The sequence below is a fragment of the Amblyraja radiata genome, unplaced genomic scaffold, assembly GCF_010909765.2.
Source record: "Amblyraja radiata isolate CabotCenter1 unplaced genomic scaffold, sAmbRad1.1.pri scaffold_20_ctg1, whole genome shotgun sequence".
NCBI lineage: Eukaryota > Metazoa > Chordata > Chondrichthyes > Rajiformes > Rajidae > Amblyraja > Amblyraja radiata.
Window position 1 is genome coordinate 170,920 of NW_022630501.1, and position 19,785 is coordinate 190,704.

The window sequence follows — 19,785 nt, forward strand, 5'->3', positions numbered from 1 at the left end:
TCTCTCCATACCCCCTGATCCCTTTAGCCACAAGGGCCACATCTAACTCCCTCTTAAATATAGCCAATGAACTGTGGCCTCAACTACCTTCTGTGGCAGAGAATTCCACAGATTCACCACTCTCTGTGTAAAAAATGATTTTCTCATCTCGGTCCTAAAATATTTCCCTCTTATCCTTAAACTGTGACCCCTTGTTCTGGACTTCCCCAACATCGTGAACAATCTTCCTGCAGCTAGCCTGTCCAACCCCTTAATAATTTTGTACTTTTCTATAAGATCCCCCCTCAATCTTCTAAATTCTAGCGTGTCACACATGCTTGCTTGGGGTGTTCCTGTTGATTAAAAAGAAGATGATTACAGTGTCATGGAGAAATGTAAAGTCACCAAATGTTCAACAGTGGAGGGAAAGATTGAAAAGTGTATATATGATGGAAAGTATAACAGCTAAACTCCAGTTGAGGACGGATGCTTTCAACATTATGTGGAGATCGGTATTACTACAGATACCAAGACTGATTAAAGACACGATTTCTCCATAGCCCCAGTGGAGGGGAGGAGTTCGATTGGTATTGTATATGTGTATTTGGAACCATATATACAGACATGTGTGTGACTGTGTATAAGTACATACATAATGGCCATCAATGACAAAATAAGTTATTATAGTGACATACAAGTGTCTGGTTTACCATAACGAGTGATTATATATTAACATAGAAACATAGAAAGTAGGTGCGAGAGTAGACCACCAGGTCCGTCGAGCCCGCACCGCCATTCGCTCATGGCTGAACACTAAACAGACACACTTACCCACAAACAGTAGACACAAGACACAGAACACAAGACACTACCCTCCCCTTTATACCGCTATCACCCCTCTCCACCCCAAGAACCTCGTGATCTCCTGGGGGAGGCAAAAAAACGGATAAAAACCCAGGTCCAATTCGGGAAAAAAATCCGGGAAATGCCTCTCCGACCCCAATCCAGGCGATCGACACTTGTCCAGGAGATCACTCAGGTCTTACTATACTAACCATACCTAGGTCCATATCCCTGCCCTCTCCCCGTAGCCCCTTATCCCCTTGGCAGCTAAAAAACCATCTATTTTAGACTTAAATATATTTAACGTTTCTGCTTCCACTGCTCCCTGGGGCAGTGAATTCCATAAATTAACCACCCTCTGGGTGAAGAAGTTCTTCCTCATCTCAGTTTTAAAAGAGCCCCCCCTTATTCTGCAACTATGTCCCCTAGTTCTAGTTTCCCCGATCATTGGGAACATCCTCGGTGCATCCACCCGATCAAGGCCCCTCACGATCTTATATGTTTCAATGAGATCGCCTCTCATTCTTCTAAACTCCAAAGAGTAGAGTTCCAGCCTACTTAACCTTTCCTCATATATCAATCCCCTCATTGCAGGAATTAATCTTGTAAACCTTCGCTGCACTGCCTCCAGGGCTAGTACATCCTTTCTTAAGTATGGACCCCAGAACTGTACACAGTATTCCAAATGTGGTCTCACTAATACTGTGTACAGCTGCAGCAAGACCTCCGTGTTTTTATACTCAATCCCCCTAGCAATAAAGGCCAAAACTCCATTGGCCTTCCTGATTGCTTGCTGCACCTGCATACTAACTTTTAGTGATTCATGTACTAATACCCCTAGATCCCTTTGCGTTGCATTACAACGCAGCTCCTCCTCATTTAGAAAATAACTTGCCCTATCATTTTTTTTCCCAAAGTGAATGACTTCACATTTATTAGTATTAAATTTCATCTGCCAAGTTGTTGCCCACTCACCTAGCTTATCTATATCCTTTTGCAGACTCTTCCTATTAAGTTGGATTAAATATTATGAGCTTGCGTGGGTGCCTGTAAATGTGATGCTTCTGTGACAGAACTCTAGGATGATCTGATGTGATGCTGACAGCTGCTGTGTGATTTGTATATCTTGTTTGTATGTGGACTTTGTCTTGTTAATAAATGTTGAGTGTTGGCTCGAGGGGCTGAATGGCCAACTCATGCACCTATTGTCTATTGTCTTTTGTCAAAGATCCTTTCTTTGAATCTGACAAAACATGAACTCACTTCTTTCCCTTTCCACAGATACTGCTCAAACGGCTGAGTATTTCTAACATTTACAGTTCTTGTGCTCCTGGTTAGAGAGGATTGAAGCACAAGGGCAATATCCACTCTGTTGTCAGCAGTGCTCATTCAACCATTGTTCCAGGCTTAGACTGTGATAGACATTTGTCCACTGTACAATGGGAAGTATCACAACTGAATCAGCTACTTTATCAGCCAACCATCAGCTCCCATCTCCTGCCTGAGTAATGTCAGCTGATTGTAACCAAGAAATAGAAACTTGTGTGAATGTTTACAGTCTCTAACTGATGGCTACTGAGGCAAGTTGTGGCTCTCTGATCTTTTTACTCGGCTTGTACTCGCTAGAATTTAGAAAATTGAGCGGGGATCTTATAGAAACTTACAAAATTCTTAAGGGGTTGGACAGGCTAGATGCAGGAAGATTGTTCCCGATGTTGGGGAAGTCCAGAACAACGGGTCATAGTTTAAGGATAAGGGGGAAATCTTTTAGGACCGAGATGAGAAAAACATTTTTCACACAGAGTGGTGAATCTGTGGAATTCTCTGCCACAGAAGATAGTTGAGGCCACAGTTCATTGGCTATATTTAAGAGGGAGTTAGATGTGGCCCTTGTGGCTAAAGGGATCAGGGGGTATGGAGAGAAGGCAGGTACAGGATACTGAGTTGGATGATCAGCCATGATCACATTGAATGACGGTGCAGGCTCGAAGGGCCGAATGGCCTCTACTCCTGCACCTATTTTCTATGTTTCTATGTTTTTAAATAAGGTCAATTAATCTGGGAAAAAAAGACACAATATGCTGGAGTAACTGAACGGGTCAGGCGGAATCTCTGGAGAACATGGATAGGTGAGGTTTTGGGTCGGGACCCTACTTCAGACTAAAGGGCTGTGACCTGAAATGTCACCTACCTAACCTGCTGAGTTTCTCCAACACATTGTGTCTTTTATTGGTAAACTATCACCTGCAGTACCTTGTGTCTCAGTTAATCTGGATCACAAGTTAAACTCAAGACTTGTGATCTAAATTAGTCAGTGTGGTCAATGCCTGGTCTTTGGGGGAGCTTTTGAATGATGCGCATTTATTCTACAAATGTGAACTGTGTGTTTATTATTTTGACAGGGAATTACACTTTCATTATCAAATTTGTTGGAATTATCGGAGGCCTGGCTCTTCTCCTCGTCATTATACTGGCAGGGGTGTGGTGTCAAAGAAGGCGCAAGCCTACAGGTAAAGTACATGAAGACATCCTTAATGCAGCACAGATTCCCCCAAATTATCAATGACAATGTTATCTTTGTTACAAGGAGAAAAGAACAATATATTTTGGATAAGAAAAGTATCTGTTTGTGCTTATGTTGTTGACAAATTGATTTCAGACGTGGTCAATTGAAGCATTATTTATGCAATGTGGATTGTCCTGTGTACCTGCGTTGCCGTGAGGAGTCTGCTGTATGATGCTGTTCAGGTGGTGATCTGCAATGATCTGACCATGTGGTGATTGTGTCACCATCCCCGGTGTAAACCATTATCAAATAAACATGCCAGAAGTTGAAGTATAGCTAGTGTAGTCATGTAGAAAATATGATCTCCAATTTGTCCTCAATATGTTCCTATTTACTGAGGGATAAATATGGGCCAGCAAACCAGGAGACCAAGGTATGTATCTCCACTGCACTTTGGTGGTTCAAACTTCAAGTGAAAACTTTGCCTTGTGTACCATCCTAATATGGGTCATAATTTAGGGAACACTGTGTTTCCATGGACTCTGATTTTATACACATGGTCTTATCCCACAATTAAATGTATCTGACGTACATCTGAAGCCATGTTCCTGGTCATTCTGGTGGATCTCATTATTAATGGGGTACAGTTTAAACACTGGATTGTTGCTTCTTTAAAATCAAACCAAATTAAAGTCTTAATCAGAAAATAATACTTATTTTCCAGAAATCAATGTGACCCCAGTACCTGGGATGAGCCGTGTTACTGAATATATGTCTGTGAGTAGGAACACAAAGCAAGAAGGTAAATAGATGACTCTGTCAATGAATTTCTAGTTGTACAGGTGTTGTATTTGATGAAGCAACCTATTTCACATTTCACAGTTTTGTAACAAGAATGTGAGGAAGGGAACCTCAAACACACAAACTAATTGATCAATTCAACAGTCTCTCTCTCTTGTGTCAATTCACCCCTCAGCCACAATCTTCCTCATCCAACTGCAGGTCTTACTCTGCATTGGTCAATTGACTAACTTTCACTGGACTGTCATGGTCAACCCATCAATGTTGAGACATCACCATGAACAACATATTCACACTCCTCATTTATTGTTGATTCTGATTAACAGCTTGGTTAGTGGCTCTCTAAAGAATGGACAACACTTGCCCTTCCAAAAGTCACCATCCCTTTCACAAAATATCATCCAGCATGAAATTCCTCCAATTCACTTTGCCACTAGTTCAGGTTTTATTCTAAAGTGAAAATAACAACAACATTTCAGAATGTTTTGAGCATCATTAATAGATGGTGGATAGGTGATGTTTCAGATCGAGACCCTTCTTGTGAGTCTGAAGAAGGGTCACGACCTGAAACCTCACCTATACATGTCCTCCAGAGATGCTGCCTGACCTGCAGAAGTACTCCAGCACTTTGTGTCCCTTTGTGTATTAACCAGCATCTGCAGTTCTTTGTTTCCACCTCAGACAGAATCAGAATCAGGTTTTATTCGCCAAGTATGTTTTGCAACATACGATGAATTTCACTGGCCAGGTCAGTCATACAATTAGAAAGCAACAGATCACAAAAACACATTTTAACATGAACATCCACCACAGTGACTCCTACACATCCCTCACTGTGATGGAAGGCGAAATAAAGTTCGTCCTTCACTAGTGTTCTTCCTCGGCCATGGGCCCCGAGCCCCCGTTAACGGGACGATCTTAACTCCCGTAGCCGGTGGTGTTCGGGCCCTCCACGTTGAGGCGTTCAGATCCTGCATCAGGGGGGATGTCAGCTCACCCACGCCGGGAGTTTAAACCTAGTGTCAGGGCTGGTTGAACCTTTTGCGGCGTTGGAGCTCCCAACTAGCCTCTCCTGAGACTGCGAGCCATTGATGGTAAGTCCACAGGCCGCGGTGGGAGCGATCCCAGGCAAGGGATCCGCTCCGGTGTTAAGTCCGCGCCCCACGGTGGGGCTCATGACAGTCCGAGGCGGCTTTTCAACTCCAGCGATGGTAGGCCGCAGAGCCCGGAGAATGTGATCTGAGGGAAGGTAAGAACCTGAATAAAAAAGTTTCCCCCCTCTCCCCACATAAAACAAACTGAAGTACATTAAAACAAACTTTAAACAAACACTAAAATAACGAAAGGATGAAAAAACGAACAGACTGCCGGCAGGGCTGGCCATCTGGAGTACCTCTGCAGTGGTGGTCAAATGGTGGACAGTATTGTTTTTGCCAGAATTTAGACCACTTTTCTGATGAATCTGATGAACAACAGTAATCTTTCTTGAAAAATCTGAAGGAACCTTTCAATAAATCAGACATTGCTCGTGTTTTAATGAGAACAATATAAATTCCTTACCTTGTCCCACAGTATGGAGCAATTGTGTTCCACTGTGTTCCACTGTAAAGGCATCGATTGTATTCATATATTGTCTTTCTGCTGATGCAACAAAAGCTTTTCCCTGAACCTGGGCACACATGACAATAAACTAAACTGAACCTCAGCTGATCATATCTCCCCATATTCCTTGATCTTAGTCCACATATGACTTGTCTCTAATTTGTGTTTTGGAGTTTTTTTTCCACTAACCAGTGGTCTTTGTAATTTATGCTTCATTTATGTGTTGTGTTGCCTTAGTCCAAATGCCTCTGATGCTGCTGCTGCTGCAGGCAACATTGTCATTGTATCTGTTCCTGTATCTCGCCATTGTTGTGTATCTGTCAATGAATTCAACAACTCCTAAAATGTACTGAATGATTTGGCTCCAGTCAAATCTGTGGTGGAGAATGTAACAGATTCTTTGTTCTCCTCATCTTAATCCTTATTGTCTGTTGTCTTAAACCTTTACCCCTGGTCATGGTCTCCCCCCAACAGGGAACATCTTCCTCCATCCAGACTGGTCTACCTGTTGGAATTGTCTATGTTTCCATGAGAACCATTGTCATTCTTCTAAACTCCACGAGCCAAATTAACTCAAATTCTCTTTGTAATTTCCACCGTCCCAGGAAGAAGTCAAAACAAGGAGGTTAGGAGATGTGACTTTTCATGGAGGGTTTTTTCAAACTGCTGGAGGTAGTCTATGGGTCGATCAGCATCTATGGAGGGAAAGCAATGATCAGCGTTTCGTATCGTGACCCTGCATTGAATTAAATCATCCTTTTTCAAATACAAATAAATAATTTGTTTCCATCTTATTTCCACAGATACAGAGGAAGGTATTCACTATGGATCCATCTCCTTCCAGCCTAAAGCAACTGGTGGTAAAATGGCTTTATTTAAATATGTTTTAATCTTTTATCACAGTGACGATTATTGGCACAGAGTAGTCTGAAACCCTGCTGCCTTTGGCCACCTTACAACAGCATCAGGCATTCCTGGGATAAAGTCCCTCACTCTGCCCATCAACATGAAGTGGGACAGTCAGCTGAGGCTCAGTTAGGAGCCCAACCTTCTCCGAGTGTGTTCTGGTCCCCTAAACTACAGAGAGTGTGTTCTGGTCCCCTAACCTACTCTGTGGGCTCTGGTCCCCTAACCTACTCTGTGGGTTCTGGTCCCCTAACCTACTCTGTGGGCTCTGGTCCCCTAACCTACTCTGTGGGTTCTGGTCCCCTAACCTACTCTGTGGGCTCTGGTCCCCTAACCTACTCTGTGTGTTCTGGTCCCCTAACCTACTCTGTGGGTTCTGGTCCCCCAACCTACTCTAAGTGGGTTCTGGTCCCCTAACCTACTCTGTGGGTTCTGGTCCCCTAACCTACTCTGTGTGTTCTGGTCCCCTAACCTACTCTGTGGGCTCTGGTCCCCTAGCCTACACTGAATGGGTACAATAGCCACTCCAGAGATCCAACCAGTGACATCCAGGCTGCTGTTACAACACTGTTGTGCATTGGCATTGGTGATGGGAAGTGAAACCAAGACACCATTTATGTCCATTTGAAGAACATTCTTCTGCACAACTCCTGACTGAGCTCGAAGTGATCAGCACAATCTTCCTTGAATTACAATATATTTTTGATATTGATTAGTAGGACTGGATGTTACAATCCCTAAGGTTCTTCACCACAACTGACACCCGATATTCTTGGGGGTGACCACTAGGTGATTATGCTACCAATCAGACACATCTTCAGTTGTGTACCTCAACATCACTGGGTGTTTCGGCCTTTTATCACAAGACACCCACCCTCAGTCGAGGCAGGCCCACCGCAGGATGATCAGCCCTGGGTGTGTGTCTTATGGTTAGCCTCTAGATGGTCAGTCACGTGGCAGCCCAGACAGCATATTTTCTCTTCAGCCACAGCCAGTGACTGCTCCATTCTGCTTTTATCCTTCCATCTTCCTCTCTACCGCTGACTGTGTCTGGTTGGGCTCTGGACTCGTGTCCGTTGGTGGGACAGTACTTGGTTGAGCTTCACCTGGGGTGCTGATACCCTGTGGACTGTGGTGGTCAACCTGCCACTGGGCATCACTCGACTGGTTTGGCCTTCCTCTTAAAAGGTCATGGTCAATGCGAGGCCCCACACCAAGCACTCCCAGGCACGTTTCCCTGCCCTGGTGGATCTTGAGACCCTTTTCTGATGTTATCTTTTCCTAGTCACAGATGCAGCTTCGTAGCTAATGTCCTGCCAGGGCTGCTGCTCTGTCAATTGCTGTGCTAGTTCTCTTATTCATAGTCGATTCCTTCTGTAGCAATATAAGGGTGTCTTGTTCATGGTGATCATTCCTGCAGCTCACTGTAAATGCAGAGGTATGACAGATGGGTTTTCTGGAATTCAATGTCTTGTTGATCCACTGCCAGGAAGAGCAAAATGTAGAAAGCTTTAGACGTTTATATTCCATTTGTCGTTTCCTTTGTCAACATCATCCACCAGTGTCATTTTTAATTGTGATGTTTGCATTTATTACAGGCAGCAGCGATAATGCACTGTCCTCCAATCAAGCATCAGGCACTGTATGTATATTGATTCTTGTTGTTGAAATCCCAGATCGTACAAGTTTTTTTCATAGCAAAAGGATTTGAGTCTAGGAGCAGGGAGGTTCTACTGCAGTTGTACAGGGTCTTGGTGAGACCACACCTGGAGTATTGCGTACAGTTTTGGTCTCCTAATCTGAGGAAATACATTCTTGCCATAGAGGGAGTACAGAGAAGGTTCACCAGACTGATTGCTGGGATGGCAGGACTTTCATATGAAGAAAGACTGGATAGACTCGGCTTGTACTCGCTAGAATTTAGAAGATTGAGGGGGGATCTTATAGAAACTTACAAAATTCTTAAGGGGTTGGACAGGCTAGATGCAGGAAGATTGTCCCCGATGTTGGGGAAGTCCAGAACAAGGGGCCACACACACAGTTTAAGGATAAGGGGGAAATCTTTTAGGACCGAGATGAGAAAAACATTTTTTTTCACACACAGAGAGTGGTGAATCTGTGGAATTCTCTGCCACAGAACGTAGTTGAGGCCACAGTTCATTGGCTATATTTAAGAGGGTGTTAGATGTGGCCCTTGTGGCTAAAGGGATCAGGGGGTATGGAGAGAAGGGAGGTACAGGAGACTGAGTTGGATGATCAGCCATGATCATATCGAATGGCGGTGCAGGCTCAAAGGGCCGAATGGCCTCTACTCCTGCACCTATTGTCTATGTTTCTATGAATGAAAGCTGTAATCTGTTTACTGATCTAAACAGCGACAACAGCAACGGTCTTAAATACAATTGTATTTCTTTCTCTTTCAGAACTTTGTTTCTTCAAAGGAAGATGAGTCTGTTATCTATGCTGCGACAGCAAAAACATAAACATGAAGAGAGTGGAAAGTAAAGGCTTGGACTTTGACAAGCGCAACGTTGCCATTTTTGGAATTGAATTTTTTACTTCATCTATATTACTAAAACTAAGATCTTGACCAATTTCTGACTTTCTATTTCGTGATTTCTGAAAGAACGCCGCCACTTACGGCCGTGATTTTTGGCCACCTCGCTCAGAGTCCCCCTCCGCTGAGCTGGACCAGAGGCTTTTTCCCCATCGATGGAAAATCAGGGAGTTGTTAATGTTTTAGTATTGGTTGTGAGTGTGTGTGTGTGTGTGGGGGGTTTTCAGAAAATGTATTGGTTGTAAAGTGTGTGCAAATTTGGAGACTTTAAACATTTGATTCATTCAGTTTCCACACTATGTTTACCATGTCCTGAAGTTCAAGTTCAAGTTCAAGTTAGTTTATTGTCATGTGTCCCTGTATAGGACAATGAAATTCTTGCTTTGCTTAAGCACACAGAAAATAGTAGGCATTTACTACAAAACAGATAAATGTGTCCATATACCATGATATAAATATATACACACATGAATAAATAAACTGATAGTGCAAATAACAGAAAGTGGTTGGTAATAATCAGAGTTTTGTCCGAGCCAGGTTTAATAGCCTGATGGCTGAGGGGAAGTAACTATTCCTGAACCTGGTTGTTGCAGTCTTCAGGCTCCTGTACCTTCTACCTGAAGGTAGCAGGGAGATGAGTGTGTGGCCAGGATGGTGTGGGTCTTTCATGATACTGCCAGCCTTTTTGAGGCAGCGACTGCGATAGATCCCCTCGATGGAAGGAAGGTCAGAGCCGATGATGGACTGGGCAGTGTTTACTACTTTTTGTAGTCTTTTCCTTTCCAGGGCGCTCAAATTGCCGAACCAAGCCACGATGCAACCGGTCAGCATGCTCTCGACTGTGCACCTGTAGAAGTTAGAGAGAGTCTTCCTTGACAATCCGACTCTCCGTAATCTTCTCAGGAAGTAGAGGCGCTGATGTGCTTTTTTGATGATTGCATTAGTGTTCTCGGACCAGGAAAGATCTTCAGAGATGTGCACGCCCAGGAATTTGAAGCTCTTGACCCTTTCAACCATCGACCCGTTGATATAAATGGGGCTGTGGGTCCCCCTCCTACTCCTTCCAAAGTCCACAATCAGTTCCTTGGTTTTGCTGGTGTTGAGGGCCAGGTTATTGCGCTGGCACCATATGGACAGTTGCTCGATCTCTCTTCTGTACTCTGACTCATCCCCATCAGTGATACGCCCCACAATAGTGGTGTCGTCAGCGAACTTGATGATGGAGTTCGCACTGTGGTTCGCTACGCAGTCATGGGTATAGAGTGAGTACAGCAGGGGGCTGAGCACGCAGCCTTGAGGTGCTCCCGTGCTGATTGTTATTGAGGCTGACACATTTCCACCAATACGAACAGACTGTGGTCTGTGGACGAGGAAGTCGAGGATCCAGTTGCAGAGGGATGCGCAGAGACCCAGTTCTGCGAGTTTGGTAACCAGTTTGGAGGGGATGATTGTGTTAAATGCCGAGCTGTAATCAATGAATAACATCCTGACATATGAGTTTTTGTTGTCCAAGTGGTCCAGTGCGGAGTGGAGGGCCAGCGAGATCGCATCCACCGTTGATCTGTTGTGGCGGTACGCGAACTGCAGTGGGTCCAGGTTTTTGTCGATGTAGGAGTTGATTTGCTCCATGATCAACCTCTCAAAGCACTTCATCACCACCGGCGTTAGTGCCACTGGTCGATAGTCATTGAGGCATGTCACCTTACTCTTCTTGGGCACCGGTATAATTGATGCCCTTTTAAAGCAGGTGGGGACCTCAGACCTCAGAAGTGAGAGAGTGAAAATGTCCGTAAAAACTCCCGCCAGTTGGTCCGCACAGGTTTTTAGAACACGGCCGGGTATACCATCAGGACCAGGTGCTTTTCGGGGGTTCACCCCTCTGAAGGATTTCCTGACATCGGCCTCTGTGACTGAGACTGAAATGCCATCGCAGCGAATGGGGGATCGGGAAGGCACATCAGTATTCTCCCTGTCAAAGCGTGCGTAAAATGCATTGAGCTCGTCAGGGAGTGATGTTGGCATGATACTTGGCATTTTAGTATTGGTTGTGTGTGTGTGTGTGTGAGTGTGTGTGTGCGTGTGTGCGTGTGTGCGTGTGTGCGCGCGTGTGTGTGTGTGTGACTGTGTGTGTGTGACTGTGAGTCAGTGTGAGTGAATGTGTGTGTGTGTGTTTGACTGTGTGTGTGTGTGAGTGTGTGACTGTGTATGTGTGTGTGTGTGTGTTTGACTGTGTGTGTGACTGTGTGTGTGTGTGAGTCAGTGTGTGACTGTGTGTGTGTGTGTGTGAGTCAGTGTGTGACTGTGTGTGTGTGTGTGTGAGTCAGTGTGTGACTGTGTATGTGTGTATGTGTGTGTGTGTGTGTGTGTGCGTGTGTGTGACTGTGTATGTGTGTGTATGTGTGTGTGTGTGTGTATGTGTGTGTGTGTGACTGTGTGTGTGTGTGTGTGTGTGTGTGTGTGTGTGTGTGTGTGTGTGTGTGTGTGCGTGTGTGTGTGTGTGTGTGTGTGTGTGTGTGTGTGTGTGACTGTGTGTGTGTGAATGTGTGTGTGTGTATGACTGTGTGTGTTTGACTGTGTATGTGTGTGCGATTGCCCTTACATCTGTGGCCATGAAGTCATTTGAGCGCATTATTCTCGCTCACCTCAAAACCAGCATTTCCTCCAACATGGACCCACATCAATTCGCATATAGAGCCAACAGGTCAGTAGAAGACACAGTCAACCTGGCCATCCATCACACTCTGCAACACCTGGAAACCGCCAACACTTACGCCCGCATCCTGTTCATGGACTTCAGTTCTGCATTCAACAACATCAACCCGGTTAAACTCTTCCACAAATTAACGGACATGAACATTGACCCCTGCATCTGTCACTGGATCCATAGCTTCCTTTGGAACAGACAACAGAGGGTGAAGATACACAATACCACATCTCACCCTCTGCACCTCAGTACAGGAGCCCCTCAGGGCTGCGTCTTATCACCCTGGTTATTCTCACTCTATACAAATCAACTCACATCCCAGTATAGTTCAGTCAAAATATATAAATACGCAGATGACACAACCATCATAGGCCTCATCTCTAACAACAACAAAACAGAATACCGCATTCAAACACACAAAGCAGTCACTTGGTGCACAGACACTAACCTCCTACTCAACACATCAAAAACACATGAACTTATCATTGATCTCAGACGTAAGGCACAACCCAAGACTCATCTCCGGTGAACCCATATCCACCACTGACTCATTCAAATTTCTTGGCACTCACATAAGCAATAACCTCAAATGGAAAATCAATTCAGATCACATTTATAAAAAAGCAAACCAAAGACTCTTCTTTCTCCGTCAGCTCAAGAAGTTCAGAGTGAGGAAACATCTCCTAATCCGATTTTACACAGCCATCATCCAAAGCATGCTCACTTCATCAATAACAGTCTGGTACAGCAGTTTAGACACTCACTCCCGTAATAAACTACAGCGCATTGTCAACAAAGCATCCAAAATCATCAGCACCCCCCTCCCATCAATAGAATCACTCAATCTCAAACGGTCCATGTCAAGGGTGAAGAAAATCATTTCTGATCCCTCCCACCCAGCTCACCACATCTTCCACCTGCTGCCCTCAGGAAGGCGCTACAGCTCACTACCTGCCAAAACATCACGATTTAAAAACAGTTTCTATCCATATGCACTCTATGATAATATCACAAAGCCACCTCGTGCATATTCTGTACATTGTATGTTGTTTGTGTTTTATGTTATGTTTGACGGGAATCAGCCTAATGTGTAACATCCTGTACTGAATATGAATTCCACCAGCTTGACTGTGGGGTCATTAAATAATCGGAATCTGACTGTGTGTGTGTATGTGTGTGTGACTGTGTGTGTGACTATGTGAGTGAGCCTGTGTGAGTGAGCCTGTGTGAGTGAGTCTGTGTGTAGGTGAGTGAGTGGATCTGTGTGTGAGTCTGTGTGAATCTGTGTGTGCGTGTGTGACTGAGAGAGCGTGCATGTCTGAGTGTGCGTGTGCCTGAGAGTGTGTGAGTGTGTGTGTGTGAGAGTGTGTGTGTGTCTGAGAGTGTGTGTCTGAGAATGTGTGTGTGTCTGAGAGTGTGTGTGTCTGAGAGTGCGTGTGTGTCTGAGAGAGTGTGTCTGAGAGTGCATGAGTGTGAGAGTGTGTGTGTGTGAGAGTGTGTGTGTGTGTGTCTGAGAGTGTGTGTGTGTGTCTGAGAGAGTGTGTGTGGCTGAGAGAGTGTGTGTGTCTGAGAGGGTGTGTGTGTGTATATAGGGGGGTTGCACGCAAGGTCACCGGGTCAAAGGGCATGACGCATGGGGCCGCTCTATACATCTGGAGGACATCGCAGCTTCCAGTATATGTTGTTAATACATGAAACGCCTACTTTCCTACCTGTTAACAACTGCCAAAATGGTGAATTTTTGCACTGTAAATAATTGTGGAAGTCGTGGTAATCGTGAGAGACTTCTATCCTTCTTCAGAATTCCAAAAGTGAAGCGAAATGAAGGTAAAGAGAAGCGAGAGCTGAAGGAACAACAACAGCTAAAGTGCTTGGCGAACATTGGCCGTGCAGATATCGAGATTGAAAATATTGGGAATTATTGCCTTTGCTCACTGCATTTCATCAACAGCGAGGCATTATTTGTGTATTTTCTTGGTTCCTTTGGTATCTAAAAAGTTTCAGAAGTGATAAATCTGGCTGTAAATTTTTTAAATCGCCCATGTTTCTGAAGTGGGTTAGTACATGCAAAAAGTAAATGCTTCTGAAGCTAAATGTATCGTTAAAAAAATCTCCAGACTTATGAGTGATGTGTAGAAAAGTTTTCTATCATTATGCTATGGAGATGTATATGTTGGCAAATAATAAAATGGCCTGACAGCTTAAACACCCACTGTCTTTCAATAGGATATTGTCAATTTGCTGAGGTTGAATATGTCCAATTAACAACTAACAATGATGCCATTGCTTGGCTTGCATCCGAGTAAAATGTAATTCAAAACCCACGGCCTACCATCGGACTGGAGCGGCGTTTCCTGTCTGGACCGGCTGGGACTACAGCTTCGGCAGCAGCACAGCGCTGGGACACCATCATGGAGCGGGCGATACCTTTACCGGGTCGCCGTGCGGTAAGCTCTGGAGGGCTGTGGCTGCCGACTCCAACATCCGAGGAGCTGCGGTCTGCGGTGCGTCCAGCCGCGGGTGGGCGGTGTTGGATTTAAAACACTGCGGAGTCTGGGATCTGTTGCTGAGATCACCAGAGTCGGAGCTCCAGCCAGCGCGGCCTGTCGACTTCAGGTGCCTCGGTCTCCGGGGAGGGAGCGGCCGCTCCAGACATTTCCAAGCCGCTGAGGAGTGTTCACCAGATGCCGGAGTTCCAGCTTCCCGGCAAGAATCCTGAAAACATCGGACTGGCTACGGAGGCCACAAATCAGCCCCGACCACGGGTGTTTCACACAGGACGAGGACTTAACTTTTTGATGCCTTTCCCCAAAGTGGAAAACGTTGATTCTGTTGCGAGGGGACGTTCATGTTGAATTCTATAACGTGTTGTCATTTTTATGGATGTATGGAAACTTAATTATTTCTTTTATGTAAAGCACTTTGGTTTCAACGCGTTGATTTAAACATGCTATATAAATAAAATTTACTTACTTACTTACATATGGTTTGTGATTTATTTACCCACACCCACCCAAAACCACCCTCACCCACCTGAAACAACCCTCACTGGCCCCAAACCACCCACACCCACCCGAAACCACCCTCACCCGCCCCGAAACCACCCTCACCCGCCCGAAACCACCCTCACCCGCCCGAAACCACCCTCACCCGCCCAAAACCACCCTCACCCGCCCAAAACCACCCTCACCCGCCCAAAACCACCCTCACCCGCCCCTAAACCACCCACACCCGCCCGGAACCACCCACACTCGCCCGAAACCACCCTCACCCGCCCGAAACCACCCTCACCCGCCCCTAAACCACCCACACCCACCCAAAACCACCCGAAACCACCCTCACCCGCCCGAAACCAACCACACCCACCGAAACAACCCTCCCCGGCCCCAAACCACCCACACCCACCCGAAACCACCCTCAACCACCCGTACAGGGTCTTGGTGAGACCACACCTGGAGTATTGTGTACAGTTTTGGTCTCCTAATCTGAGGAAAGACATTCTTGCCATAGAGGGAGTACAGAGAAGGTTCACCAGACTGATTCCTGGGATGTCAGGACTTTCATATGAAGAAAGACTGGATAGACACGGCTTGTACTCGCTAGAATTTAGAAGATTGAGGGGGGATCTCATAGAAACGTACAAAATCCTTAAGGGGTTGGACAGGCTAGATGCAGGAAGATTGTTCCCGATGTTGGGGAAGTCCAGAACAAGGGGGCTCAGCCCCCTGCTGTACTCACTCTATACTAATGAGTGCTCAGCCCCCTGCTGTACTCACTCTATACTAATGAGTGCTCAGCCCCTGCTGTACTCACTCTATACTAATGAGTGCTCAACCCCCTGCTGTACTCACTCTATACTAATGAGTGCTCAGCCCCCTGCTGTACTCACTCTATACTCATGAGTGCTCAGCCCCCTGCTGTACTCACTCTATACTCATGAGTGCTCAGCCCCCTGCTGTACTCACTCTATACTAATGAGTGCTCAGCCCCCTGCTGTACTCACTCTATACTAATGAGTGCTCAGCCCCCTGCTGTACTCACTCTATACTCATGAGTGCTCAGCCCCCTGCTGTACTCACTCTATACTCATGACTGCGTAGCCAGTCACAGTGTGAACTGCATCATCAAGTTTTAAGGATAAAGGGGGAAAACATTTAGGACCGAGATGAGAAAAACATTTTTTTTCACACACAGAGAGTGGTGAATCTGTGGAATTCTCTGCCATAGAAGGTAGTCGAGGCCACACAGTTCATTGGCTATATTTAAGAGGGAGTTAGATGTGGCCCTTGTGGCTAAAGGGGTCAGGGGGTTTGGAGAGAAGGCAGGTACGGGATACTGAGTTGGATGATCAGCCATGATCATATTGAATGGCGAATGGTGCAGGCTCGAAGGGCCGAGTGGCCTCTACTCCTGCACCTGTTGTCTATGTTTATCCCACAGTTACAGCCGCCACCGTCTCCATCTCCATCATCAGGGTCCGGGTTCCATCTTGTTCCCGCCCAAAGCTCCAACCGCCAACCGCCAACCGCCAACCGCCAACCGCCAACCTCACCTGCCCTCGCCAAGATGGCCGCTGAGCTCACCTGCCCTCACCAAGATGGCCGCCGTCAACCCCATATTTAGACCTAAGCTCCCATAGCAGATGTTCCGCTATAGGATCTTTGATTTACACGGAGCGGGTGCAGGCGCAGCAGCAGCAGCAGCTTCTGTGGATCGTCTCGGGGCTGAAACAAACCTTTCATTTTCCAGCATCTGCAGTTCCTTTTTGAACACAACCTCCTCACCAAGATGGCCGCCGGCTGACGACCTCACCAAGATGGCCGCCGGCTGACGACCTCACCAAGATGGCCACCGGTCGGCTGACGACCTCACCAAGATGGCCGCCGGCGGACGACCTCACCAAGATGGCCGCCGGCTGACGACCTCACCAAGATGGCCGTCCTTCCGCCCGCCCCATCGACCGCATCAACATGGCGGCGGAGAAGAAGCGGCGGTTTCCCTGCGGACGGACAGAGTTGAGGTAAATAATATTGTCGCCACATCGTGTAGTTGTTGTAGATATGGAGTTTAATGTAGTTTAGTGTAGTTGTAGTGTAAATATGTAGTACAGTGTAGTTTAGTCTAGTGTAGTGTAGATATCGTGTAGTTGTTGTAAATATGGAGTTGTCGTTTAATGTAGTTTAATGTAGTTGTAGTTGTAGTCAATGTAGTACAGTCTAGTGTAGTGTAGTGTAGTGTAGTGTAGTGTAGTGTAGTTTAGTTTAGTTTAGTGTAGTCAATGTAGTACACTGTGTAGTGTAGTACACTATGTGTGTGGTGAATACAGTGCAGTCTAGTGTAGACAACACACACAGTGTAGTGTAGTGTAGTGTGGTTGTAAATATATAGTTGTCGTTGTAGTTTAGTTGTAGTCTAGTTTAGTGTAGTCAATGTAGTACAGTATAGTTATAGTTGTAGTTTAGTGTAGTGTAGTGTAAATATATAGTTGTAATTGTAGTAATAGTTGTAGTCTAGTCTAGTGTAGTCTAGTGTGGTGTAGTTGTAAATATATAGTTGTCGTTATAATGTAGTTTAGTGTAGTCAATGTAGTTATAGTGTAGTTTAGTTTAGTGTAGTCAATGTAGTGTAGTGTAGTGTAGTGTAGTGTAGTGTAGTTTAGTTTAGTTTAGTGTAGTTTGGTGTAGTGTAGTGTAGTTTAGTTTATTGTAGTACAGTGTAGTGTAGTGTAGTGTAGTTTAGTTTAGTGTAGTCAATGTAGTACAGTGTAGTGTAGTGTAGTGTAGTGTAGTTTAGTTTAGTGTAGTCAATGTAGTACAGTGTAATGTAGTGTAGTTTAGTGTAGTCAATGTAGTACAGTGTAGTGTAGTATAGTGTAGTGTAGTGTAGTTTAGTTTAGTGTAGTCAATGTAGTGTAGTGTAGTGTAGTATAGTGTAGTGTAGTTTAGTTTAGTGTAGTCAATGTAGTACAGTGTAGTGTAGTGTAGTGTAGTATAGTGTAGTATAGTGTAATTTAGATTAGTGTAGTCAATGTAGTACAGTGTAGTGTAGTGTAGTTTAGTTTAGTTTAGTGTAGTCAATGTAGTACACTGTGTAGTGTAGTACACTATGTGTGTGGTGAATACAGTGCAGTCTAGTGTAGACAACACACACAGTGTAGTGTAGTGTAGTGTAGTTGTAAATATATAGTTGTCATTGTAGTTTAGTTGTAGTCTAGTTTAGTGTAGTCAATGTAGTACAGTATAGTACAGTGTAGTGTAGTACACTGTGTGTGTGGACAATACAGTGCAGTCTATTTATTTTAATTTCTTTATTTATATAGCACATTTTGCATTGCAACATTTTGCAACTTGCATTGACCCCAAAGTGCTTCACATAATTACATTCACACACACAGGCAAAGGTGGGTGAAGTGTCTTGCCGAAGGACACAACGACAGTATGCACTCCAAGCGGGATTCGAACCTTCCGGTTGCCAGCCGAACACTTACCCCATTGCACCATCTGTCGTCAGTGTAGTGTAGACAACACAAACAGTGTAGTGAGGTCAATGACCACATAATCTACAGTACAGTACACGTGTGTGTGTGGTCAATATGTAGCAATGTAACTAGTGTAGTGGAGTTATAGTGTAGTGTAGTCTAGATATAGTGTAGTCTAGTGTAGTTATAGTGTAGTTATAGTGTAGTGTAGTTATAGTGTAAATATATAGTACAGTACAGATACAATGTAGTGTGGTCTAGTGTAATGTAGTTATAGTGTAAATATATAGTACAGTACAGATAGTTTGCTAACTATTTAAGTTGATGAATTCCAGTCCATTCTGGAAGTATACATTGAATGGTAAATAATATTTTGTGTAGTCTTGTGTAGTTATAGTGTAAATATATAGTACAGTACAGATACAATGTAGTGTGGTCCTGTGTAGTGTAGTTATAGTGTAGTCTAGTGTAGATATAGTGTAGTCTAGTGTAGTTATAGTGTAAATATATAGTACAGTACAGATATAATGTAGTGTGGTCTAGTGTAGTGTAGTTATAGTGTAGTGTAGTCTAGATATAGTGTAGTGTAGTGTAGTTGTAAATATATAGTTGTAGTTGTAGTTTAGTGTAGTGTAGATATCGTGTAGTGTAAATATATAGTGTAGGGTAGTGTAGTTGTAGTTGTAGTTTAGTGCACTGTGTGTAGTGTAGTCTAGTTATAGTTGTAGTGTAGTATAGACATCGTGTAGTAAATATATAGTTGTAGTTGTTGTGTAGATATCGTGTAGTAAATATATCGTTATAGTGTGAATATAGTGTAGTGTGTAGTGTAGTTATAGTACAGTGTAGTGTAGTGTAGTCTAGTGTAGTTATAGTGTAGTGTGGTCTAGATATCATGTAGTTGTAAATATATAGTTGTAGTTATAGTGTAGTTTAGTGTAGTCTAGTGTAGTCAATGTAGTGTAGTTGTAAATATATAGTTGTAGTTGTAGTGTTGTGTGTAGTCAATGTAGTGTAGTGTAAATATATAGTACAGTGTAGTGTAGTGTAAATATGTAGTGTAGTGTAAATATATAGTGTAGGGTAGTGTAGTGTAGTATAGCTATATAGTTATAGTGTGGTGTAGTGTAGTTATAGTGTAAATATATAGTACAGTACAGATACAATGTAGTGTGGTCTAGTGTGGTTACAGAACACTGTGTGTGTAACTGGTCACTACACTACACTGTAACTAGACGGACAGAGCTGAGGTAAATAATATTGTCTAGATATCGTGTAGTTGTAGTTATAGTATAAATATAGTGTAGTGTAGATGTAGTGTAGTGTGGTCTAGTGTAGTACAGTACAGAACACTGTGTGTGTGGTCAATATAGTACAGCTACAGTCTAGTGTAGACCACACACACACAC

The 19,785-nt window shown here is 44.3% G+C and overlaps 1 long non-coding RNA gene across 1 annotated transcript; it reads left to right on the forward strand.

Moving 5' to 3' along the window:
- Window positions 1-2,353: 2,353 nt before the first annotated feature.
- On the forward strand, window positions 2,354-18,747 carry LOC116969852. Its single transcript, XR_004410944.1, has 3 exons — window positions 2,354-2,366; window positions 2,758-2,765; window positions 18,677-18,747. It is a non-coding gene; the product is annotated as an uncharacterized LOC116969852 (long non-coding RNA).
- Window positions 18,748-19,785: the final 1,038 nt, after the last annotated feature.